Source organism: Protopterus annectens, chromosome 3.part0, assembly GCF_019279795.1.
Source record: "Protopterus annectens isolate FY-2018-M chromosome 3.part0, PAN1.0, whole genome shotgun sequence".
Taxonomy (NCBI): Eukaryota; Metazoa; Chordata; order Ceratodontiformes; family Protopteridae; genus Protopterus; species Protopterus annectens.
In genome coordinates, this window is record NC_056731.1 from 1,774,308,792 (window position 1) to 1,774,335,094 (window position 26,303).

General features: G+C 43.2%; 1 protein-coding gene across 2 annotated transcripts in view; it reads left to right on the forward strand.

The window, feature by feature from the left end:
* LOC122797053 (polyamine-modulated factor 1-binding protein 1-like) overlaps positions 1 to 26,303 on the forward strand; it is a 2,450,839-nt gene that overhangs the window by 668,605 nt on the left and 1,755,931 nt on the right. The window lies entirely within an intron of this gene.

Below are 26,303 nucleotides of genomic sequence, written 5' to 3' on the forward strand. Positions count from 1 at the left end.
CAACATAAAAAAAGCTTTAGAATTTAAGAATCGTAATAAAGTGGGAGTAGATGGTAATAATCACACAAAGGGGATGTTTCCATGTTTAGGTTGTAATATGTGTAGGTTCATTTCACAAGGCCCATATATTTTGATAGATTGTATAGATAAAACTTTTGAGGTTCCCCAATATGTTAATTGTAATACAAAGGGTGTTACTTACATTAGTTTTTGTAATAGTTGTACTGCATATTATGTTGGTATGACTGTTAGATGTTTAAAAACTAGAATACGAGAACATCTGTATAGTATAAAAAGCAGAGATATCAATAATGCCTTATTTAAACATTCAGTAGTGTGTCCTAATTTTAAGAAATTTCTTTTTTCAGTTTTAGAAGTTTGTCATTCAGACCTTAGGGGGGGCGATTTCAGGAATTTTGTCGAGCAGAGGGAGACCTTGTGGCAGATTAAACTGAGATCTGACCGACCCCCGGGTCTTAATGACTCTATTAATATCAAATGTTTTTTGAAAAATAAAAAATTAAGCATAGATAAAAATATTATAACAGAATTTTTTATTTAGATTGTGTCTTTAAAGGAATCTAATTATTTTTATTGGATAATAGGTTGTTCATTAAGTATGGGGTATTTAAATGGTGTTTTAACTGTTGTCATGTATTCTGAAGAAGTTTTTACGAAAGCGTGTATGGAGTAAAGATTATTACGCTATTTGCTGTGGTCGTGGTTCATCCTTGCTACGTGTTTGTTCAAGCTTTGTCCTAGCTCTTGCTGCTGCTCCTGTTAGCCTCCTCTTTGCAGTTTATGGTTTGGTCTCTTGTTTCTTGTGGATTATTTTAATTGTTTAGACCACAGAAGTTCCTCATCAGGAGAATCAAGGGCCTCAAACGTGTACCATACACAGATAGGCTAAAAGTCCTATCCCTCTACTCAGTTTCATATAGACTCCTCAGAGGTGACCTCTGTCTAGCATACAAGGCAATTACGGACCCCACCTTGATGGGACTGATGCATATCCGCAAGACAAGTTCCACTCAAGTAACCTGCACGCATGGCCTCAACATGGTCTTTGACATTAACAAGACTTGTTGGTGGGATAGATTTGTGTCCCAGAGACTCTTCCCCCATCCATGGAATAGACTCCCTCTCCATATGAAGCTGAGTACCTCTTTGCACCTTTTTAAGTGCAACCTGGACAACTGGATGGGAAACAGAATATATACCCCTAGGATTCCACCCGTGTCCCTGCTGGACAGGGGCATCGGGTGCTGATTTTTCTAAACATTGGCTAAACTCTTGGCTAGGCTTATCAGGGCCTCAGGGCCAATAGCTTAGTAACCTCTTATGATCCTTTGTTCTGGTGGAATGGAGAACAAAGCAGTAATCTTTGCACAAAGGGAGACCATCAACAACTCTGAAAATTAAAGGCACATAAGCTTGACTAGCCTAATTTGCATGGCTATGGAAAAAATCATTATCATTATGGCCCTTATTAAAAAGGAAAAAAATCTCCAAACTTTACACCCAACCCAGTTTGGATTCATTAAATGAAGATTATGCCTGTTAAACATGGTTGACTTCTTTGAGAAAGTCACCAAGGTGCTTGACAAGGGAAATACAATGCCTTCTGCCTGTCTTGACCTAGCCAAGGCATTTGGCACAATTCTCCACTCAGGTATTATATTGAAACTCTCCCAATTGTGAATTAACCCCCACATTACCAGATGGATAGCCAACTGGCTATCCGACAGGACACATACTAACAAAGTGGGTAACTTCACCTCTAGCAAAAGACCAGTCACCAGTGGCATAATACAGTGTTCTTTGCTAGGCCGCTTACTGTTCGGAATTTATTTCTCAGTAATCCAGGCAAACTTGGATGACCTGTGGCTGATGAAGTTTGCTGACGATTGCAAATTAGGAACAATCATTGTGTCCACCACTGATGTTAATATGCTGCAGACAAATGATTGGTGTCAAAACCACAGATTAAAGCTAAATGCAAAAAAAAAAATAACCCATTAGCATTCCCTTTGGGAAAGCTGATATCCCTGCTAATTACACTATAGACAGTACCCCCTAAGTGTAGACCCACTGGTACGTGATGTGGGTACTGAGGTTGATAGCAGTCAGAACTTTGACCGTCACGTATCCAGAGCAGTAAGGACATTCTTCTATGTGACACATCTTATAAGTAAAGGTATTTCATCTAGATTTAAGGATGTTATAATTCCATTATATGTGGCCCTCATCAGACCAATAATTGAGTATAATGCTCCCTTTTGCCTGTACCTCACCAGACCCCTCCAGCAGTTGCAGAAACCACAGAGGTTTCTCATGAAGAAATTATAGGTTACACAAAACAAGTCTTGCACAAAAAACTGAAAGGCCTGTCACTGTTTTTTGTCTCCTACACATTGCTAAGGGGTGACCTGTGCCTAGCTTAAAGGGCAGTCTCTGACCTGGCCCTGATGGAAGTGCTACACATTCATAAATCAAACTGCAGGAGGGTCAACTCGCTCTAGGGATTTTAACCTAGCCTCTGACATCAACAAGTCATGCTGAAGGCTTAGAATACAGTACATCTCCCAGAGACTGCCACTTTTCTGGAACAAGTTTCCATTTCACTTGAAACAGAACCCCTCCCTGACCCTCTTCAAACGTAACCTAGATCAGTGGATGGATGACCACAAATTCAGTCCTTGGGTGTGTCCTTGTCCCTCCTGGACAGAGGAAGTCAGTATTGACTACCATAGTCCCTTACCTCTGCAAACTTCACTCACTTAACCACCGACAACTGGGGCAACTCAGGATAAATATGGTTAGGTTTGTAAGGGCTGTAGGGCTATTAGCCTAGTAACCTCCTATGAACCTGTGACACAATTCCTCACTCAGGTGTTATAAATAAACTTACAAAACTGGGCATAAATCCCTATGTCACCAGATGCCACTTGGCTCATGGCTAGATTAAAGTAGGTGAATCCAGACCCAGCAAGAGGCCAGTTACTAGATGTTCTTAGTGTTTCACTGTTGCAGTCATCACATTTGGGTTGTCTGCCTGCAGGTAGCCTTCATCCGGCCTGAATACCAGAGTCTTGGATTCCTGCGTCGGATGCTGTCTCCTCTTCCATGACGTCAGGTCGTCAGGGGTATAAAACATGCAGCCAACGCCATTACATCAGTCTTTCTTGCTGTGCGGTGCCCGAAGCAGAAGCAATTCGCAAGTGCTGGTCGGCCAACTCCTGAAATTTTTGTTTTCAAGTTTCAGAACCAAAGTCTTCAAAAAAGATAAGTACCCCATTGGGGATCTTTTTTCTTGCTCCATCCAATGTCAGTAAAAGTTAACAATGGTCTTACCTGTGGAAAGCAAATACCTCATAAAGATTTTCATTCGTACTGCATTCCTTGCTTAGGCCCAGACCATGACATCCCTCGCTGTCATTTTGTGCCTTGTTCAACCCCTGAACTATTCGTCGTTGGGCTATCTTTGCAGCAAATTATTTTGGTACTCAGTATCAGTACTCCGAAATGGCTTTGTTAAGCCATCCGACTACCGATCTTCCGAAAAAACGTAAAGATAAAGACAGAGACAGACTGCATAGGTCCAAAACTGCCGACTTAGCTTCCGTTAAGCTAGTCGCCAGTCCACCGGTACTCAGTGAGGTGCTTTCGCAACCCCTGATACCCGCTACCAAAGATTCGCAGGCCTCTATTGAGACCCAATTAGAGTCCGGTATGCCGCGAGATGCTTCTTCGACTATGGAACCTGCGGATGTCTCTACCTTGGATGGGTCCAGAGCTGCTGTGCAGGCACCAGCTTCTGAGGGTGTTTTCAGGCCTACAGACTTGCATTTTAAACCGATGCCATCTTCTTCATCCAAGCCTAAAACTCGATCCACGCTTAGAAAACCGACGTCCAAACCTCATGCTCAGGCCCATATGCCTAAAAAGCAAATGCTTAGAATGGCCGAAGACCTTATTACCTTAATTAGGGGAATCCAGCGTTCCCCCCTCTAAGAGACCTAGCACTGATTTTCCTTCTGATTCTTCTGATCAGGGATCTGATATTTCTGTTCCTTCTGGTGACCAGGATTTGCCCTTATCTACCTATGAGGATTCTGATGCAGAGGATTCCATTCCCTCTGCCTCTCCTCCAGAAGATTTTTCTTTTGGTGAAACCTTGCACACTCTTAGGGAGCATTTCCGCTGGGAAAGCCAAAATTACTCTGACTCCAAAAAGAGGCTTAGGGAATTCTTACTCCTTCTTCAACACAGGCCTTTAGCTATCCCTCCTGTTCTGGACATTGTAGATGATGATTTCTTGGAATCTAGCTTGTCCCCAGACAATTTACCTCCAGCTCCCATATAACCTGACAGGTATTACAGAGTACCTGACTCTCACAAGTTCCTGTTCAAGAAACCTACTGCAGATCCAGAGACCATTTCCCAAGGACCAAAAGGCATTAAGGCTACTGCTGCCAAAAATCCTACCCCTTCTGATAAAGATTCTAGAGCCTTGGACAGATGGGGTAAGAAGGTATACACTTCTGCTACTTTGGCCATTAGGGCTTTAAATTGCCAGTTTCATATGTTAAACTACCAGCAGCATATTATGGGACTACTTAAACAGAAAATGATGTTGATTCCTGACTGTGCTGAACACAAAGAGTTACACAATTTAATGCATTCTGCAGAACAAGTTGGTAAGCATACTTTGCTATGTGGTTTTGACTCTTCAGAAGCATCTTGCAGGGCTGCTGTCACTGGGTCTGTACTTAGAAGGCATGCTTGGCTTAAGGAGCAAAACTTGCCAGATCATGTTAAAGCTAAATTACTGGATGCTCCCTTAAACCAAGACCACCTTTTGCTAACAAAGCAGAAGAAGTCCTCAAAAGGATGGAGGAAAAAGCTAAATCTATGCAAACTGTTAAAGATTTCCTACAAGTACAGCCTCCCAGATTTAGTAGGCATTTGGCCTTCAAAGAATTGGTCCTTTCCAGTCTCTTCCAGGCCTTCTCAGTCCAAATCCAGGAACAGCAGATCACCCAGGTTACAGTCTCAGGCTGTGCACAGGTCTAAGCAGTGGGGGGCTCCCACTTCCAAAGCAGAGTGTAGTAAGCCACCCCCTATGGAAAAATGGCACAATGACTTACCCTTAGCCCTTCCAAGCCCTGCTCAACTGCCTGCTCCCTTAGGAGGAAAGTTCGCCCTGCATGCAAAAAAACTGCGAACTCATTACCCAGGACAAATGGGTTTTAAATATAGTTTGCCAAGGATACAGATTCCACTTCCACACCCTACCCAACCCCAAACGGTTGGCCAGATCTACCCCCAAATAAGTGGGTGGAGGCCCAACAGCAGGTTCTCTGTCTTCTAAGTGTCAGGTCTATTCAACCTGTCCCAGCAGAACAAAGGGGACAAGGGTTTTATTCAAGACTTTTCCTGGTTCCCAGAAAAGACAGCTCCTGGCATCCTATCCTGAACCTCTCTATTCTAAACACCTTCCTGGTAATCCCAAAATTCAAAATGCTAACACTTCAACAGCTGCTTTCCTGTGCTAGGCAACGATGCCTGGTTGGCAACCTTAGACTTAACGGAAGCTTACCTGCACATTCCAGTAAGGGAATCTTGCAGGAAATACCTACACTTCAGGGCAGGCTCCATGCACTATCAGTTCTATGCACTTCCCTTTGGCTTATCTACTGCACCCAGGGTATTCACAAATTGTCTAGCTCCAGCCATTGCATTTTGCAGGCAGCAAAATATTCAAATATACCCATACTTGGACGATTGTCTAATTCAGGCAGAAAGCCCAGGACTTGCTATTAAAACATCTGGCATTCATAATGGAACTTCTAACCTCACTGGGGTACACCATAAACAAAAAGAAATCTCACCTAGTACCCTGCTAACAGATTGAATTTCCTGGGAGCAAGCTTGAACACAATTCCCCAGATGGCTTTCTACACTCCAGAGAAACAAGTGTATTTGACAACCTACTTCAAACTTTTGGCCACAAAGCCCCAGCTATCTGCAAGGAAAATTCTGCAAGCCCTGGGGTGCATGGCCTCTTGCATTCTACTAATTCCATATGCAATACTGCATATCAGGAAACTACAGTGGTAACTAAAAAGCCTATGGAGTCAACATTCTCAGGACCTGGAATCAATGATTCCTATCATTCCTTGTATAAAGACAGAGTTCCTTTGGTGGGCAGAGGCCTGCTACCACAACAAGGGGCTCCCTTTCACTGTACCCCCTGCCGCCCAAACCCTAACAACAGACACATCAGACTATGCATGGGGGGCTCACTTGGCAGGGCAGTGCATTCAGGGCAAATGGAACCTAAGACAGATGCACCTGCATATCAACCAAAAAGAAATGTTAGCTGTACAGAATTCCCTGACGGCCTTCAAAGACCACATCTTTCCAGGACAATTATTGGTCAAGACAGACAACACCACAGTTATGTGGTACATAAACAAGCTGGGGGAACCCACTCGTACCCTCTCTGCAGATTAGCCATGGCTCTGTGGAACACAGCCTTGAGCTACCAAGTGCACCTACAAGCTCAATTCCTGCCAGGCAAGCTAAATTCACTGGCAGAGGACCTAAGCAGAAATCACATGGACCCACACGAATGGAAACTGGAACCAAAAATATTAAACCTCTTGAGGAACAAATGGGGGACTCCAGTGGTAGACCTTTATGCCTTCCTTCAGAACTACCAATTGGACAAATTCTGCACAAGGACTTCCCACAGTCAAGCTTGGAAAGTGGATGCCCTGTCCTTTACCTGGGAAAGCCTCTTGGTTTATGCCTTTCCCCCTCTGCCTCTCCTCTTGAAGATTCTGCTAAAGATCAAACAGAACAAGCCAAGGACAATACTGACTGCACCAGACTGGCCACGCTAGCACTGGTACCCCCTCTTGCACAGTATGACATTGCTGGAACCATGGCACCTGCCTCAGACCCCTTCCCTGCTGTCCCAGCAGGTGGGCCAGATTCTGAACCCTCAGCTTCAAACCCGGAACCTTGCTGCCTGGTTAATTCCTTGAGCTCTCCAATAGCATCCCTCAGTAAGCAGGTGCTAGATGTCATTCTGGAGGCAAGGAGGCCTAGTACTAGAAAATCCTATGCTGAAAAGTGGAAAAGATACTGTTCCTGGAGCCAGACTCAGGGGATGGGCACAATGGTGCCCAGTTTACCTCATATTCTTCAGTACTTAACAGAAATGCTCCACAAGGGTCTATCCTTCTTGTCAATTAAAATTCATGCCTCTGCCATTTATAATACTGAGCCACCCCTCTTCTCTCACCCCCTGCTAAAGCAATTCCTTAGAGGGGCCAAAAACTTGACCCCCCCCCCAGGAGAGCCCCTACTCCAACCTGGGACCTTAACTTTGTATTGGAAAAGCTCACTCTCCCTCTCTTTAAGCCAGCTGCAACTGCAGAGTTGAAATTCCTTTCTTGGAAAAAAGCCTTCCTTCTAGCCATCACTTAAGCAAGAAGAGTTTCTGAATTACAGGCCATTATGGCAGTGGGAACCCTTCATTATCTTCCATGCAGACAGGGTTTCCCTCAGGACCATTCCTTCCTTTATGCCCAGGGTGGTGTCTAGTGTGGCCCTAAATCAGTCCATTCATTTACCTACTATTTTCCCAAATCCACAAAACAAAGGAGAACGAATACTGCACTCTCTCGACGTGCACAGACAACTTAGATTTTATTTGGACAGGACTAAGCCTCTCAAGAAATCTGAACAGCTGCTAGTTGGCTTTGCTACAGGAGCATAGGAGAAGGCCATTTCAAAGCAAACCATTTCTAAATGGATAGTCCGTTGCATTCATTTCTGCTACAAGCACCATGGAAAACCTACACCACAGGGGATAAGATCACAGTTGGGAGGGTGGCCTAATGGTTAAGGTGTTTGCCTTACAAACACAAGGTGTGGGGTTTGAGTCTCACAAGGGATAATTGGCTAGGCTTAAAATGGCTCGCAAGGGCAGTTAGCTTAGTACTAATCTATGAACCTATGAACCTATGAACATTCCACCACGGCTGCATCTACCTCTGCAACTTTTCCTCAGAGGAGTCCCTACCAGGGACATCCTAGAAGCTGCTACCTGGAGCTCTATACATGCCTTCACCAAGCATTACCACATGCCTATTTTTTCTAAATCCAGAGCTGGTTTTGCCACTGCAGTCTTGCAGGGCTTAATAGCTGGCCCTAATGCTCTCTAACTTCCTCCTCCCTTCCTTAGCTTTGGGAATCGACCCAAATGTGATGACTGCAACAGTGAAACACGAAGAACTTAGTACAGTTGTGTACACTTACCATAGGTGTATATGGTCGAGAGTATTCACTGTTGCAGTCCTGGTTACCTTCCCTCCAGCTCCCTGACTTCTCTTGGCTCTACCTTTCCTTCTTGTTTAGTGTATTTAAGTTTTCTGGTATATTTGCTTTTTGATGGAGGTGTACCATAACATATAATTGCTTCCGATTGTGGGGGCACCTGACATCTGGGGCAAGAAAAACTGATGTAATGGCATCAGCTGCATGTTTTATACCCCTGACAAAGAAGAGAGAGCATCCAACGCAGGAATCCAAGACTCTGGTATTCTGGCTGGCTGAGGGCTAACTGCAGGCAGATAACCCAAATGTGATGACTACAATAGTGAATACACTTGAACATCTACATTTATGGTAAGTGTGTACACAACTGTACTTTGTGTGCATAGGACTCAGCCTGAGACCACTCATGTTTGGAATATACTTCTCTTTGGTCAAGGTAAATGTGGAAGGCCTCTAGATGACAAAGTGTGCTGATGACTGCAAGCTAGGTGTGCAATCAATGAATCCTCCAAGAATATCGATATCTTTCACGAGGTTCTAGATCAGGCAAATGATTGGTGCCATAACCATGGCCTAAAACTAAATAACCAAACAAATGCATTATTGTACCCTTTGGGAAGTAAAATACACTTACAAATGACATCATCAGTGGCAAACCCATTAGAACAGACTCAAGGTAAACAGATAATAGCTTGTCCACAGTGGTGAGGAAATTCTTTTATGTGGTGTGACATCCCCTCTCTGGACCAGTAATCAAGGAGCCTGAATCCTCACCACTGACACTGGAGAGTGGCGTTCACTTGGAATAAAAATGAGATACACACAGTATTTCCAGATGCAGCTTTCTACATCAAGCACAGTTTTCCTTAAAAGCACACAGGGGACACACTCAGTCGGGGGTCTGGATTTCTCTCTCTCTCTGTCTCCCTTCAGGTTCCCAGTAAGACTTCCCACTGGCACATCTCTAGAGTTAAGTCTTTAGCTGAGTGTCCAAGCCAAGTCCTCCAGCACCCTCTCTGTGAAACCAGTACTTCGTGTCCCTGCCCCAAGCAGCTGACACACACACTCTCTTTAAGATTTGATTTTTAGACACACACACACTCACACACTCACTCACACACTCACTCACACACTCACTCACACACTCACTCACACACTCACTCACACACTCACTCACTCACTCACACACTCACTCACACACTCACTCACACACTCACTCACACACTCACTCACACACTCACACACTCACACACTCACACACTCACTCACTCACTCACTCACTCACTCACTCACTCACTCACTCACTCACTCACCTAGGAAAGGCTGGCACAGATTTACTAGCTATGCCCCCTTCTGCCCAGACTATAAGGTAATTACTTCCACCAGACACTCCAAACCAGCTGCTCTGAGGCTCTTACAAGGGTATACAGTTATACTGGTTGAAATTAATATGAGTACAAATGGCAGTTTTTTGACAGTAAGGCTTTCAGGAGTGGCCACAGAGTCACTAAATAGATATGAGCACACTCAACGGTTAAAATATTCTCTAAAGAACCAGACACAATGGAAAGTTTAAACATTTAATACTAAATAATAAAAGAACATAAAAATACTAAATATCTCTTTACATTAAACACCAGAGTTTGTCACAGGAAATATTAAAATAACACGGACGAATAGATTCACATAGATGCAGAAAAACAATATTTAACTAATCTCACTGTATTTTCCTGAGTGATCTAAAAATAACTATTACCTGGTCACTTAATAGAGCAAGGCAAAATGAAGTGAATGAGTGATATTCGTTTTTTGTCAGGTTCCAAAAACAGAGTGCAATGAGACTTCAATCTCATCTAGTATTAAAACATTTTTTGTCCTGGATTACATAATGACATCACATGCATCTGCTTATCTGACTTCTTGTTCCCATACTACCCCAATTACTGGAAACTGAACCAGAATCTCACACATATGTATTATCATACACATAGATAGAGCTTTGCTAAAATCTGTTGCAGCTTCTGGAAGTGATAAAACAATAAATCACTTCCACTCTTCCTACATGAGCTAATAAGCATTTCTCTGGCACAGACATTTCATCTCCGACTTCAGTAAGTAGTGTAAGATATGATCTTTATGGCCTAAATTAAGTAATTTAATTTCTTACTATTTTTCAAAGTTAGCTGGACTGAGGTTAACCTCTTCTCTTCATGTATCCTCTGTTAAAATATATACATTTAATCAGTTACAATAGAATCAAAACCCACTATTGGTACATTTTTAACATAAGCAAGTTTACAAATACATTTCCAACACAAGCATCTGTACAAATCAGTTTACAAAATTCCAGCTAGCTGTGCTGGCATATGTTACACATCCACTGCCGTATGTCTTCTGGAATAGCTGGCAATACCTCACATCAACACATGTGGCACAACTTGTAAGTAAAGGTATGTGATCCAGATCTAAGGAAATTAATAGTCCTGCTGTACTCAGCATTTATTACACCAGTACTTGAGTACAGTGTGCCATTTGGCATGTACTTGACTAGGCATTTACAGCAGCTGGCGCAACCTCAGAGGTTTCTCACAAAGGAAATATGGGGTGTAAAAAACATGAACTATGTGGATAGACTAAAAGCCCTATTCCTTTACTCTGTCTCCTACTGACTATTAATGGGTGACCTATGCCTAACCTACAAGGCACTCACAAATCCAGCCCTGATGGAGCTGCTACACATCCAGAAGTGAAACAGCACAAGTGTCACCTAATGGAATCTAAACAGTCAGTGACTCAAACATAACATGCTGGAGAGACAGCTGTGTGTCTCACATATTTTCTCTTCTTTGGAACAGGCTTCCTGTTCACATTAAGCAGAGCCCTTTCCTGCCTCTCTTCAAACTCAGTTTAGATCAATAGATGGGGAACTGCAAATTCACATCTGGAGCAGTGCCTTTGTCTCTTATGGACAGGGACAGTCTTTAAGAAGCTCAATGCATAGACACAACTCCATGCCATCCTCTTGCCCCTAGCAGACATGTTTATTCGGTAAAATTGTGTTATATTAGCTAGGCTTGTAAGGGCCTGTAAGCCATTAGTGTAGTAATCTCCTACGGACCTATCACTATTGGAATCCTTCTAGCAGTGAGTATTATTTTCCTTTGTCCCTGATATTCTGCTGAATGTCCATCCAGAAATTATTTCTTTGTCAAATTCATGTGTTCATTTCTTTTCAGATGTTTCTCCTGTAGCATTGCTGTTTGCACTATGCATTTCTTAATATAATTCAATACTCTTTCCTTTTCACTATACTTGTAAGGCCATTTACATTCCAAGCTACTATTGATAGATTAGCCATTATGTTAAAAAATTATTGTTCCCACTTGTATATGGCATTTGTATTTTAATTTGTGTTTCCAACTTTTGGCTTACATGCATATACTAATATATGACATGCTGACCTTTTACATTGTTGTTTCTTCTATTCTTCATTTGAACCTATGACACATTTTCTCAAGACTTTTTGCTTTAATGAAAACACTCTTAACAAAAACTTAGTACATTTTCAGAATACCCCCAGTCCCCTATTAACGTTGAACAAACAAGCAAAACAATGTACATTTTCAAGAAATTAAGTTTAACCCTCCAGATAGGAACGATTTCCCCAAATCAACAGCTGCAACCGCAGGCATGACCTAATCTAAAATTATTTTTAGATAGAGGTTACCCTTTAGAAGAGTTAATTAAAACTGAGACAGAGGTCGTTAAGAACAGAACAACTAAGACAGAGGTCATTAAGAGCAGAACAACTAAGTTTATATCAATTATCAAAACAAAGAGATGAAGCAGTATTGTAGGCAATAAAGTCAGCAGGAGTTCCATGATAGAAAAAAATCCTGCTTTTCCAGTTCCTATGAGTGTAGATGGAGTATACATGATTAATATCATTAAAGGAAATTGGAAGATTTTTATTAGGAAACAAGAATTGACAATTATTAGAGAGGTGCCCAGCTTTGTTTTGAAAAAGGTGGTGAATGTTAAAAAATTATTAGAATTTAATTTTGTGCTTGAATGTAAGAAATTTAGTAGATTAGTTGGGACCTTTGCATGTGAGAACTGTGAGCAATGTAGATTGATGAGTGATACAGGTTCTGTTATTTTCCCCTTTTACAGTATACACTTAAATCTAAAATATAATTGCCACAGCAAAGGAATAATTTATGTAGCTTTATGTAGTACATGTTCCAGTTCCTATGTCAGTAAAGGTATTCGAGAGCTTAGGGTTAGAGCTAGGGAGCATGTAAAAGCAGTTAAAGATGGAGATATTGCAAATGCTTTGGCAAAACATAGTAGTGAATGTGCTAATTTTTGTAAATATTTTTTTTGTTCTTGAGCACATAGAAGAAAGTAGGTTTATCACAGGTTTTAATAACTTTCTTGAAACCAGGGAGCTTTGTTGACAGGTTAGTTTAAGGCCAGACAGGTTCCCTGGTTTAAAGTAAGCAGTTAATATGAAATGTGTTTTGAAAAATAAATTTTTATGAGCACTTTAGAAATGAGCATTAAGTGCTTATATTAAATATTTTTAAGATTTTAGATGAATTTTTATTGTGTATTTAGATTTTTGTATTTTGTTGTTAAGGATGTGACATAATTTGTTGATGGGTTATTTAAACTTTTTTTTCTGATGAAGTTCTGATGTGTGAATTAAGAATAAAATAAGGAACAAAAGCACTTAAAATAAGTTTTTGGTCTCCAGTTTTATTGGATTTTAGCTCTTGAGTTTCCATTTATGGTTTCCCTTGTTTTTAACTAATTTTAGGTACGTTGTTGAGCCGCAAGGTTTCTGATTGGAGTTTTGTTGTTTTACCTTATGTCGGGTGTATTATTGTATTAATCTAAAGTTAAGGTTGCCCCTGCTAAAAGTGCATGTTTCAACCTGTGTTCCCCCTTAATCTGATAGCTGTGTATTCTTTTCTAATTTCTGTTTCCCCTCCGTGATGTGAAAAAGTCAGCTTGTGTGCTTTCACAAAACATTAACTTTTGGCCCTAAGAAAAAGTGCACTGGATACCTTTAAATAAAACTATTCTGTGCTTTACCCTATTAAATGCTTTACACTATTAAGTTTGCTCAGGTGGCTACTGTCTGTTATTTCACATCCCATAATTTCAAAGTATATTTTTCACTGAACTGCTTTTTGTTGTACTTTTACATGTTACATTTCCCCTTAGTAAAGAATTCTCAGAACTCCAAAGATTAATTGCTTACTACTGCAGACTGCTCCTTTCCACGCAAAAGTAGTCAGCAATGAGGAAAAAAAATGTTAATAACTTTGCAGATTGCACAGGATACTAAGGATAATCACAAGGCTTTCTTTAGTTATATTAGGAACCTGGGTGGGAATTCCCAGATATGCTCAGAATTAGTCCAAAATAACAAAAAATACACCAAACCCGCAGACATTGCCAACATCCTAGCTGACAGGTTCAGCGCAAACTTCTCCCCCCCCCTCCCCACCAAAAGGGCAAATATCTATCCCAGCAGAGTGCTGCCCCCCTGACATCTCAGATGCTCAGGTAAGAGCCTCCCTCTCCAAAGCAAAAAAACACAGCATCAGTGGGACCAAACGGTGTCCCAGGCTGCGTCCTACATGAACTCCAAGAAGAGCTAAACCCAAACATAAAACTACTGTTCAATCTCAGCCTTACTAGAGGATATGTACCCTAAGAGTGGTGTACAGCAACAGTGGTCCCTCTCCACAAAGGTGGTGCCTCAACGGATCCTGGAAACTATCGCCCCATAAGCCTGACTAGCTTGGTCTGCAAAGCTATGGAAAGGATCATCATGGACCTCATAAATAAAGATATTGAGGACCTACAGACACTGGATCCTACCCAGTTCGGCTTTGTTAAGGGCAGATCCTGCCTCTTAAACCTGGTCGATTTCTTTGAAACAGTCAACAAGGCCATTGACGAGGGGAAGGTGGTCCACACAGCCTACCTGGACCTCGCAAAAGCCTTCGATACAATACCCCACTCGGGCATTATAGATAAGCTCACCAGCTTAAATATAAACCCCTATGTCACTAGATGGGTTGCAAACTGGCTCAAGGACAGAACCCACATGGTTAGAATTGCTGGAGCCATGTCAGACTCCAAACCAGTTACAAGTGGCATCCCACAAGGCTCAGTCCTGGGACCTCTTTGTTCGGTATATATTTCTCGGAGGTACAGGCCAACACGGAAGGACTGTGGCTGACCAAGTTTGCAGATGACTGCAAACTGGGCACCATAATCGACTCTCCAGCCGACACAAGCATCCTCCAAAAGGGCCTCCTAGAAACAGACAACTGGTGCCAGAGCCATGGCCTCAAGCTAAACGCCAAAAAGTGTATAGTCATCCCCTTTGGCAAAAACAAAGTGCCCACAAATTACCACATAGGTGGTAATCCATTAAGTACAGAAGAAGTAATTAGGGACCCAAGTTGATAGCAATCTCTCATTTGACTACCACGTGGCCAAAGTGGTTAGAAGAACATTTTATATAGCCCACCTAATCATGAAGGGATTCACATCTTGATCAGGGGAGGTCATCGTGCCTCTTTACTCATCCCTCATCAGGCCCATAATTGAGTACAATGCCCCTTTTGGGATGTACCTTACCAGACACCTGCAGCAACTGGAAAGACCCCAAAAGTACCTCACCAAGAGGATCAAAGGGCTCAAACAGATGCCATATGCTACCCGGTTAAAGAAACTCCAGCTCTACTCAGTGGCATACCGCCTGCTCAGATGCGATCTGTGCCTGACGTATAAAGCCATGTCCAACACGGAATTAATGGACATGCTGCACCTCAGAAAATCCAAATCCCATCGAGCTATGCCCTCGAGAGACTTGAACCTCAGCACTGAAATAAATAGGACATGCTGGAGGGACAGATTCATAACCCAGAGGCTCCCTTCACTCTGGAATAAAATCCCAGTCCAGGTTAGGCAGAGTCCTTCACTGACTCTCTTCAAGAGGAATCTTGATGAGTGGATGGGAGATCGTAGGTTTACCCCGGGTATCACTTCTGTGTCACTGTTAGACAGAGGCACAGTATACTAACCTCGAAAAAGGGCATAGCAAAATTAATTTAAAATGGGTGGCGAAAGCCAAACACACTCTGGCTAGGCTTATAAATGCCCTAGGGCAGATAGCCTAGTATGAACCTATGAACCTATAAAGGAATCTTTGTAAATTTCACTTAACTACCTAGAGGTGCAGACTTCTTTTGTCTCACTGAAAACATCTGCTAATACACTAATATTTTTGCAAATCCAAGAAGCTTTACATTTTTCATGGCTTCCATTATTTTCTCATATTTTTCAAACTATTCGCTTACAAAAAAGTTTAATTTATAGATTGTCAAAGATATTAATCTGGTTATCCACCCTTCTATAAACAATGGAAGTTATCATCTTAATTCTATATATTATACAGTCAATACACTTTGATACCCCACTCCAGCAGCATTAAATCACAGCATTATATTAACTTACATTTGCTTCTATCCAGCCTGTCTTCTCATTATATTAAGTATATTATTTCTTACAACTCAGAAATGTACTTGTTTACCTTACTATCTTAAAAATATACAAAAGTTACCAAATAGGCTCCCCCTACATATAAAATACCCTTGACTGCGCACACTGTAAGGTTGCTTTACAGTGTACCATACATTTTATATCATTAAACATTTTATACAAATGCTAATAAGAGCAAAATTTGTTCTGCTTAGTTCATTCTTTTTTCCCTTTAGTGTCCTAAGCATTAGGGTCATTGTGCGGGGTATGTGCTTTACAGTCCATACATAAGTTTAACAAAGTCAACAAAAAGTCCAGTCTTTCCTCAGTCCTCTTTTTTTTTAGCAAAGCCATATTACACAGTTGTGATTGATGCTTTATAGTATCCCATTAATTCACTAATTTCATTGTTGCTGGTTTTCTTCCTGATCATCTCCATCTCCCAACACCAGACTGTGGTTCAAGTCCAAAGTACTCCTGATTTTTCTAATCAACTCCTATGCTTTTCTTTTTCTCAAGCTTTTTTTTTCCTTTGGAACATTGGAAAAAGTTTCACTGGCAAAGTCTCTGCATTAGCGTCATTGCCAGAAGAATGAGAAGTCCCCTTCTGCTTGCTGGCTCCTTTTTTACTATATGAACTTTTTGATTTCCTCCTTAGTCTACCCTGCGTCAAAAAAAGTATTTGGACAGAGGAAGACATGCACTGAAGACAGCTGGATACAGCAGCTTAAATATCACAACTACCTGTCAGTATTCCCCCATTAGTGGGAGAAATTTGCTTCTCTTCTGCCTGGTGTACAGTGAGTAATCATTTTCCACAAACACTCTGCACTCTCCATATTTTAATAATTGCCCCTTCTGCCACAGTTTTGCCAGGCTCACATCTTTCTTTTGGTATGATTGCATCTTTACTAATATAGGTCTTGGCTGCTTTCTCATGGACAGATTTTGAACATACAGTATATTCAGTGTGCCCTTTCAATTACCAAATCTTGCTGCAGAACCCAAATCTAGTTGCTTATGTGTGCTTTCATAAAATGAATAGTCTGTTCCTTACAGTTTCCCTGGTGCAGCAGGAAATCTCAGGTTTTCTCTATGTGCCCTGTTTTCTAAAACAGCTCGTCTTGAGAAGTGTCATACTCAGCCAGCCTTTTCTTCATTTCATTCTCTAATTTTTGCAGTTTTATCTGAATAGCTAGTTAAAGCTTCTTATGTTTTTGCACTCTTGTTTGAGTTGATAGATTTGACACCCTGACTGCATGTGCAAAAATGAGATGAAGGGGTTGTGGATGGATAAATGGATGGATATTCGTTCTCTGTTTCATTTATTTTAGTCACCTCTGAGTATGTTTGTTTTTTTTTCCTCTAAATTTCTGGAAACCATCTTTTGAACCATAGCTTAAGCTTGAACTGCTTTTTGATGAATAGATGCAAGGATCTTCTCAACCACTGCCTTCTTTTCACTTTTTCTGGTTGATTTTCTTTCAGATTCTCCAAATATCTACTTTGTCGTCATCCACGCAGTCTACTTACTAGTTAGTAACTGAATTTTACTCAAGCTTACAATTTTACTGTTGCTTTTTCTCAGTTTCTGTTTTTACAATGGGGGAACCGAAATTAAGTTATCGGTCAGTGTGCAGTTATCTTGGAAAGTACCTTATTTCAGAGATTTTTTATTTCCACTATTTCTAGTAATTCTTTAAGAGCTGACTACTCAGTACAGTTCCCCTCTCTTTGGCCAACCTACTTTTCTTTTTGTAGCTATTATCTGAATGTTTTTGCATTACTTTCGTTTTTCTTCATCACATATGGCACTGGTTAATACAATGAGTGACATATAATGCCGACATAATAGATATTGTCATAGGTGTTGTGGCCACTGATTGTTTATAGGTTCATAGGTAGTTGCTAGGCATATACAGTTCAGGAGACCACTAAGGAGCCTAGCCCATATTCTCAAGTGACTCAAAGCAGTATGTGGTGAAGTGACTTGCTGAAGTTTGCATAGCAGGCAAATGAAGACTGGGAATCAAATTCTGTACCACAGGAAGTATCTTATTAGCAGCTCATAACCTTAATCCTCTGAGCTAACTGCCAGACTAGCCTAACTAAAATCTCCACCATATCTGTACAGACTGCACAGACTGTGTTGAATGTTTTGTGCAAATTTTCGTAGGTGAATCATTCTAACCATTCCTTACTTGTAAAAGGAATGGTCAGCAATTGCCTTCCAGTAATTTCCACATGAATCTCTCTCAGACTGAGTTAATGAATGTTTTCTTTCTGTGCTTGAATGTGACTTACAACACTCTCTGGCTCCTTTCTTGGAAATGGTCATAATAAAGACATCTAATGGGAGACTTCTGCAACTTTGTCATACAGGTTCTGTTGTATTGTAACTTTAGGGATGTTCAGGCAGGCAGCCAAGTCTTTATTTGCATATTTAATTTTACCTCGCTATACAAAACTGGGATTAAGTTGTTCAGGCTCACCTAATCCCATTATATTCATCCCTTATTTCATGTTGTGTCATACCACTCACATTACTTACACTCAGATATTTCTTTTGTTTACTAACAGTTTTTCTGAGCTGCACATGCAAGCAAAAATTTCGTAGTCCTTCTCCTTGCAGCATACCCTTCTTTAAATATTGTTTGGAGAAGTATCAAAACCTTGGTAGATAATATTAATAAGTTAATAAATGTATGGTGTTTGCTAACTTGAATTAAGAGTTTTTTAAGGCTGGAATTTGACACTTATTATAATTTTTGTGTCTGAATTGGCCACTATATATACTTAGGCTTCCAGGGATGGTTAAATAAGAGAGTTGTACAGCAGGACTGTGCACATTGTGATAGTTTTTTTTTTCTTTTTAATTATACTAGAATTTATTTAGATATAGCTGAGTTTTAAGATCAAGATTAAGACATTGCATATATCCCTCTATGAGGGTTACCATGATACTGTTTATCTATGTTAGTGTATTAGTATGTTGCTAGTTTTGCCATGTATTTATTTATTTAATGGGATAGTGCACTGATCTCAATTGACTACTTGCAGGCTCAGCCTGGGTAAGTTGGATAAGATGTGAACAAAACATTTTTACAGATACAAGAATATGCTAATAAAATAAATATACATCTGAAGTAGGATTGTTCATTTGTCAGCAACCTGTGGGTTACGGATCCGATATCAGATCCGAGCCGGCAACTTGTTTCAAGCTAATGGATCCGAGCTCCTAGCTCCTCCCTTCACCCATAATCCCCTGCTAACCCTCCATGACCTCAGATCTAGTTTGCCGCGCTTGTGATGGCTGGATCTTTTTTGAGCTCTGTCAGATAAGTGAAAAAAAGTAAACTTTTTCGAATTATTTCTAGTCAGGAAATTCTTTTTTAAAGTAATACTTGTAAAGTGTGTCTGAGTTAGGTTCCTTATTTTTTAATTAATACCCTCCCTTCGCTGGTCGCTAGTGTGTGAGTGTTTGTTGTGTGTCTTTTGGGGGCTGTGTGTGTGTGTAGTTGTTTTTCTTTCTTTTTTTAGTTTAAAAAAAAAAAAAAAGGAATGGCTGAGGCCCCAAAAGCCATATTTTCTAAATGTACCGAGTGTGGCCATAAGCTCTCCCCGGCTGATGGCCACACTCAGTGCGTTCGGTGCCTTGGGGTTGAACACCTCTCCTCGGGCTGTACTATCTGTGCAGCGTTCAACCCCAGGGCACTGAAAGAACGGAGGTCGAAGCTGGTCCTGGCGGGACTTCTACCCCCGGATTCAGCTTCGGCCTCCGCTACCTCTGCTGCTCCCGTGGCTCCGTCACAGCCTGTGGTGGTTGCCACTCCTGCCCCCCTGCCTCCGACTGGGACTCAAACTCCCGCTAAAGTGTCGGAGGACAGGGAGGCCAGGAGGGAGAAACGGAGGGAGAAGCACCTCAAGCGGCGGGCCGAGACCTCCGTTTCGGCCCCGCCAGCTAAGCGGGCTTCTCCCTCCACTGCTTCTAGGTCTCCTCCTCCTCAGCTCCGATCCCCTTCTTTCTCCCCGGGGCCCGAGGAGGAGGAGACCCGATCTCCGTCAAGGTCATCGAGGCGGCATTCCAGGCCTGCCTCGGTGGCCTCTTCGAGATCCACTTTCAGCTTATCAGATGCAGACTTGGACCGGATGATGTGAAGGTTCATCCAGGCCCAGCTGCAGATGGGAGTGCTCTTGCCTCCCCCCCCCCTCAGGGGGGGAGCTCGACACCTTTTTTCCACCCAATTGCTCCTTCTCCGACCCGCTACCCGGGTTCAGAGTGCTCGGAGCCGAGCAGCCTTGGAGCCGGGGGTGGGTCGGCACCAACAGTACTTGGTACTTTGAATCCGACCCTACCCTCGAGTCTGTCGGATCCGACCTCTCGGAGCTGGGGTCCGAGCTTCGGATCCGGGGGATTCAGTGTGCCTTCGGCTCCGTCCAGGTCGGAGCACACTGGTCCCTCGGATCCGACGGTCTCGGCTCCGGCTCCGATCCCTTCATCGGATCCGAGTGGGAGCCGACTTTCGGATCCATTGGAGAGTGGCTCTCCCTCGGTATTCGATGTTGTGGAGAGGGCTCTGTTGAGAGCATTCGGACCCCCGGTCCTTGCATCGACTCCTCCCTGCACTCCCTCTCTGCTGGGCCAGGCTTCCATCACCCGGCCAAAGGGACAGCCTGCTTGGATGTCACAGATAGTTCCATTGGAACAAGATGTTGCTGGCGAGGCCTCCTCGGACAGTCCCCCCGAGGAAGCTCCCCGCAAGCATAAGTGCAAAAGGAGGCACGTGGACTCCCCTGAGTCCTTAACCGAGGACACGGACTTGGAAGAAGGGGAAGGCCCCCCAAGATCACCCCCTGAGGATGTCTCCTTTGGAGACATCATGGAGATGCTTAGAATCAGAGGTGGGTGGTCTGCCCCCAAGTCTTCCTCTGATGAGTCCGTGTTTCTGGAGGCATTCGAGGCAGGCCCGTCTACCTCCTGGGTGTCCCCTCCAGCCGACCCCCTGATGGACCTTATTACCACCAGGGCATGGAAGGATCCGGACACCGTGGAGCCAATACCGAAGCGACCGGATAGGATTCTTAGCCCCCCTCAGACCGGTCACATTGGAGTAAGGGCCCCCCTGTAGATGCCATGTTGATGGCGGCAGCCACAAAGAGGGAATTGGCTCAGGAGAGTCCCTCAGTCTATCCTCCGAGCAAAGAGTCCCGTTTGATGGACCGCTTAGGGAAGCGAGTCTTTAGTTCAGCGACCTTCTCAGTAAGGTCTCTGTACTATATGGCACGTCATCAGGATGCAGCGGGATCTTATCAAAGAATATGCTGCATCCCCCCCCCCCCCCGAGTCCATGTCGGAGGAGGATAAACAATTGTACTCCACCCGATTGGCCACTCTGAGATCTATTTAAAACACCTCTATGCGGCTGTTGTTCCATGCTACAGAGGGAGCCGCTAGGGCTAGCGGAGCAGACCTAGTCATGAGACGTCAGGCCTGGCTCCGTCATTGCGACTTTACGGAGCCCTTTAAAGCGTCCTTTGCGAACGCCCCCTTTGATGGTTCTGCCCTTTTTGGCAAAACAGTTCGCGAGACGCTTGTCCAGAGTGAGAAGGACGGGAAGACGTTGTCTGCCGTCGGAGTCTGCTTCTCTGCTCCCCAGCGGTCCTTTTCAAGGAACCAAAAGGGTCAGAAGAAGATGTGGTTCCGGAAATCACAACATTCCCAACCAGCTCCGGACAGCCAGTCCTACCGTGGCAGAGGTGGACAGGGAGGACGTCGCCCCAGAGGCAGAGGGGCTCCGAGAAATTTTGGGTCCAGAGAACCTTTCTCTGAGCGGCCCGCGCATCAGCCCTGAGGGGTTGCCCGGCTGCTCCACTCTGGAGGCAGTCGGGGGGGCGTCTTTCGAAACATCTAGCGGCATGGGAGTCCATCACAACAGACCGCTGGGTGCTTCGCATCATATCAAGAGGATACAAAATACCAATTCTTTATGTCCCCCGATCCAAGAACCTCCCCGATGTACCACCCGATCACAGGGAGGCCGCAGCCACAGAAATACAGCAGCTGCTAAGAAAAAGAGCCATCCAGCCCATCCCCCAAGACCAGCTTGGATTAGGGTTCTACTCCAGGTTCTTTTTGGTGCCAAAAAAGACGGGGGATCTGAGACCCATTCTAGACCTTTCCCGCTTGAACCTGTCAGTAACCAAGGAAAAATTCCGAATGGTCACTCTTCAATCTATCCTCCCCCTTTTGAGGGAGAACGATTGGATGTGCTCTATAGACCTCAAGGATGCATATTACCACATCTTAATGGACAAACGATCCAGGAGGTTCCTTCGCTTCCGGCTGGGAGCCAGTCACTACCAGTTCAGGGTCCTTCCCTTTGGCCTCACCACAGCCCCCAGGGTGTTCACCAAAGTGTTAGCAGTGATTGCAGCCCACCTGAGACTCCAGGGAATTCAGGTCTTCCCGTACCTGGATGACTGGCTCCTGACCGCACCAACAAGGCATCTACTTTGCTCGGCCAGAGACTTCTTTCTCCATCTAGCCCCACAACTAGGCATTACTATCAATGTCGGCAAATCTCTACTGGCTCCAACACAGATCATAGAGTTCATAGGTGCCAGAATAAACACCAGAGATTTGCGAGCCTTCCTAACTGCCGAGAGAATCAGAAATCTACAACTTCATGTGCGGGCTATCCTTCATTCAGAGGCTTCACCAGCGGAATTGATCCTGAGGGCACTAGGCTCCATGGCGGCAGCGATTAAACTCCTTCCATGTGCCCATTTGAACATGCGAGTCCTGCAATGGACTCTGTTAGTGCAATGGTCCTTCCTATCCCTTCCTCTCCACCATCCCATTGCTATCAGCAAGGCTTGCAGAAGGGCGCTACTATGGTGGATCCAAGCATCGAACTTCCATACGGGCCGTCCCTTCTGCACCTCTCCCCCTATCGCCACAGTGACCACGGACGCTTCCCGCCTTGGGTGGGGGGGGGCATTACTCAGGCAGGACAGTCCAAGGCACGTGGAACGATACAGAGACCTCCCTGCATATCAACGTTATGGAGATGAGAGCGGTGCTGTTGGCGTTGCAAGCACTTCAGAGCTTCCTCCCCGCAGGAACGATTGCAATTCACTCGGACAACATGTCAGTGGTCTGGTATATCAACAAACAGGGGGGAACCAGATCTTATCCTCTTTGCCGCGAAGCCATGAGAGTGTGGGAATGGGCGATCTCCACCAACCGCTTTCTGATTGCAACACACATTCCGGGGAGGACCAACATCCTAGTGGACAAGCTCAGCCGCACCTTTCTTTACCCCTTACGAGTGGTCTCTCAATCCTCTAGTAGCGAAGCAGATATTCGCAACATGGGGGCAACCCTGCTGCGATCTTTTTGCATCTCCATCAAACGCCAAATGCGACAATTTCTTCGCTCTAATCCCCCCACCAGGGGAATCTCCAAGAGACGCTCTGGTGCATGCTTGGCCACCCGGTCTACTATACGCCTATCCTCCTCTTCCAATGATGATACAACTCTTACAGAAAGCCTCGCGGTTGGGAACAAAATGATTCTCATTGCCCCATTCTGGCCTCGACAGATTTGGTTCCCTTACCTGTGGTCTCACCTTGTGAATCACCCTTGGATTCTAGATCCCATTCCGGATCTCATCTCCCATCCATTGGACTTGCCAACTCCAAACCTGGACAATCTGAAACTGACAGCTTGGTTGCTCCAGTTCCACTCCTAGTTAGGACTCCCGGTATCTCTTCACCAGTCAAAGCCATCCTCGTGGCAGCGCATAAGCCCTCCACCAGGAAGGTGTGTCACAGTAAATGGAAACGTTTTCCATCTGGGCGGAGCGCCGCGATTTAGATCCCTTTACGGCTCCTCTGCCATCCATTTTAGACTTCCTAACTGAACTCTTTCAGGAAGGCGCTAGTTGCTCAACTGTCAAAGTGCAATTGGCAGCCATTTCTCATTATCATGTGGGACATGATACAGGGCCCTTGATGTCAGCCAAATTCTTTCTCAAGGGTACCTTTTTACTTAGACCTCCTGTAAAAGAAGCCGTACCCCCATGGGATCTTAATTTAGTTCTTCAAGCCTTGACTGCTCCACCATTTGAACCCGCTGCTTCAGTGGATCTCAAATTCTTGTCATGGAAAATAGCATTCCTTGTAGCCATTACTTCAGCGAAAAGAGTGTCGGAACTTCAGGCTCTTTCTGTAAAGCCTCCATACCTGATTTTTCACCCTGATAGAATGTACCTCAGGATCAATCCCTCCTTTCTTCCCAAGATAGCATCAGAAACCAACATAAACCAATCCATAAATTTACCGGTTTTCTTCCCTAAATATCAAAATAAGGGTGAATACAAGCTGCACTCATTGGATGTTCATAGGCAGCTTCATTTTTATACTCATAGGATGGCTGGCCATAGACAATCTGACCAGCTGTTCGTTTCCTTTGCCAAATTTAACTTGGGGAAAGCTATCTCTAAAGTATCTTTATCTCGCTGGATTTCCCAATGTATTATACTGGCTCATCAAGCCTCGGGTAGACCCGCACCAGAAGGAGTTCGTGCTCATTCCACTCGCTCCATTTCTACCTCTGCGGCTTTCAAGTCTAGAGTTCCTTTGGATGATATTTGTTCTGCAGCCACTTGGGCTTCATCTCATACCTTTATCAACCACTACAAGCTAGACCTGCTTTCTAGAGGGAGACCATCCTTTGGCTCTGTGGTGCTTCGTAATATCCTTCCATGATGGCCACCCAGGGTGCAGGTAGCTGGGGACTCTGTCCCACAGGTTGCTGACAAATGAACAATCCTACTTCAGATTTAGAAGTTATGTACTCACCATAACGTTCCATCTGAGTAGGTAGTTCATTTGTCTGCAACCATCCGCCCCTCCTTCCCCCTGACCTTCTTCGGATCTATTAGTTTTTTAGATATCCTTTGTTGGATATATATTGGGAGGCAAACTCGATCTAAGGTCATGGAGGGTTAGCAGGGGATTTTGGGTGAAGGGAGGAGCTAGGAGCTCGGATCCATTAGCTTGAAACAAGTTGCCGGCTCGGATCCGATATCGGATCCGTAACCCACAGGTTGCAGACAAATGAACTACCTACTCAGATGGAACGTTATGGTGAGTACATAACTTCTAAATATTTATAGGTACAAGAATATGCTAAAACATTTACTTCAAGAAGCAGTTCACAGTGTAATTTCCAGAGACTATATGCAGTAACTGGAGCTCTTAATAAGGTAAATGTTTAGCACGTAATAAACAGCACAGCAAAGAAAAAGGCCTCACTTTGAGGTTAAACATGATTTTTTGACAGTAAATAATGTTTAGCTTTCTTTAGTGATGGTGATGTGTCAACAGACCTGTAATGGTGTTTTTTTCTGAATTTAGGAGGAATCAATGCATATAGAACCTAACTTCCATCTTGCTAGTATCACAACTTAATGACAATTCTGGGATGTATATCACTCATTTGTTTAGTCTACATGAGCAGTACAGTGGCACAATTAGGTTTTCCTTGAAGATTCCAGGGTCTAGGATTCAGTCCTCATCTTCTATCATTGTCTATGTGGATATGTTTTCCTCTTGCCTGTTGAGTTTTCTTTGGGTATTCCACTTTCTTCCCATCACCCAAATGTATGCCTGTTGATTGGCTCTCTAAATTGTCCATGCATACTGCACTTATCCATGCTTTTGTGGTTTGGGTCATAGCTGAAAAAAAGTCCCAGCAAGAATCAGTTCACTTACCTGAATACTGAATAAATACATCTAGAAAATCAATTAAAGCATTGAACTTGAACAGAGGGCTTACTATGTAACATGTTTGTTTGAAATTATGTTGATGTATTTATCCAGCAGCTTAGGGTAGTATGAGCCAGTTGAAAACCACCATGTTATTTGTTAATGCCATCATGTTGTCCTTAGTTGCTGGCTTTCCCGACTTCTTTAAGTGCTCAATTTTGTTTTATAATTTCTTTGCATTACCGGTGCCGGAAGAGTCTTAAAACATAAGGTATTACTTTTTCTTCATGATAGCTTAAGTCATATACATACAGTTCATTTTAAGTATATGACTTTATAATATGTGTCTCTTTAGAAAATAAATGCCATAACCATATGTACTTTAAATGTGCAAAAACAGAATATTCATTTGAAAAGTCACATATAACATTACAGAAGATATATGTATTTGAGAAAGATTGCAGTTTTGAGAATAATGTTCTACAAGACATAAAAAGTCAAAAACTAAGTGCAAAGAAAAGGCCTAAACTTAATATTGGAAGTAAAGAATGTTAGAATGTTAATTAATCAATGGGGCGGCAAATGCCGACACACTCTGGCTAGGCTTATAC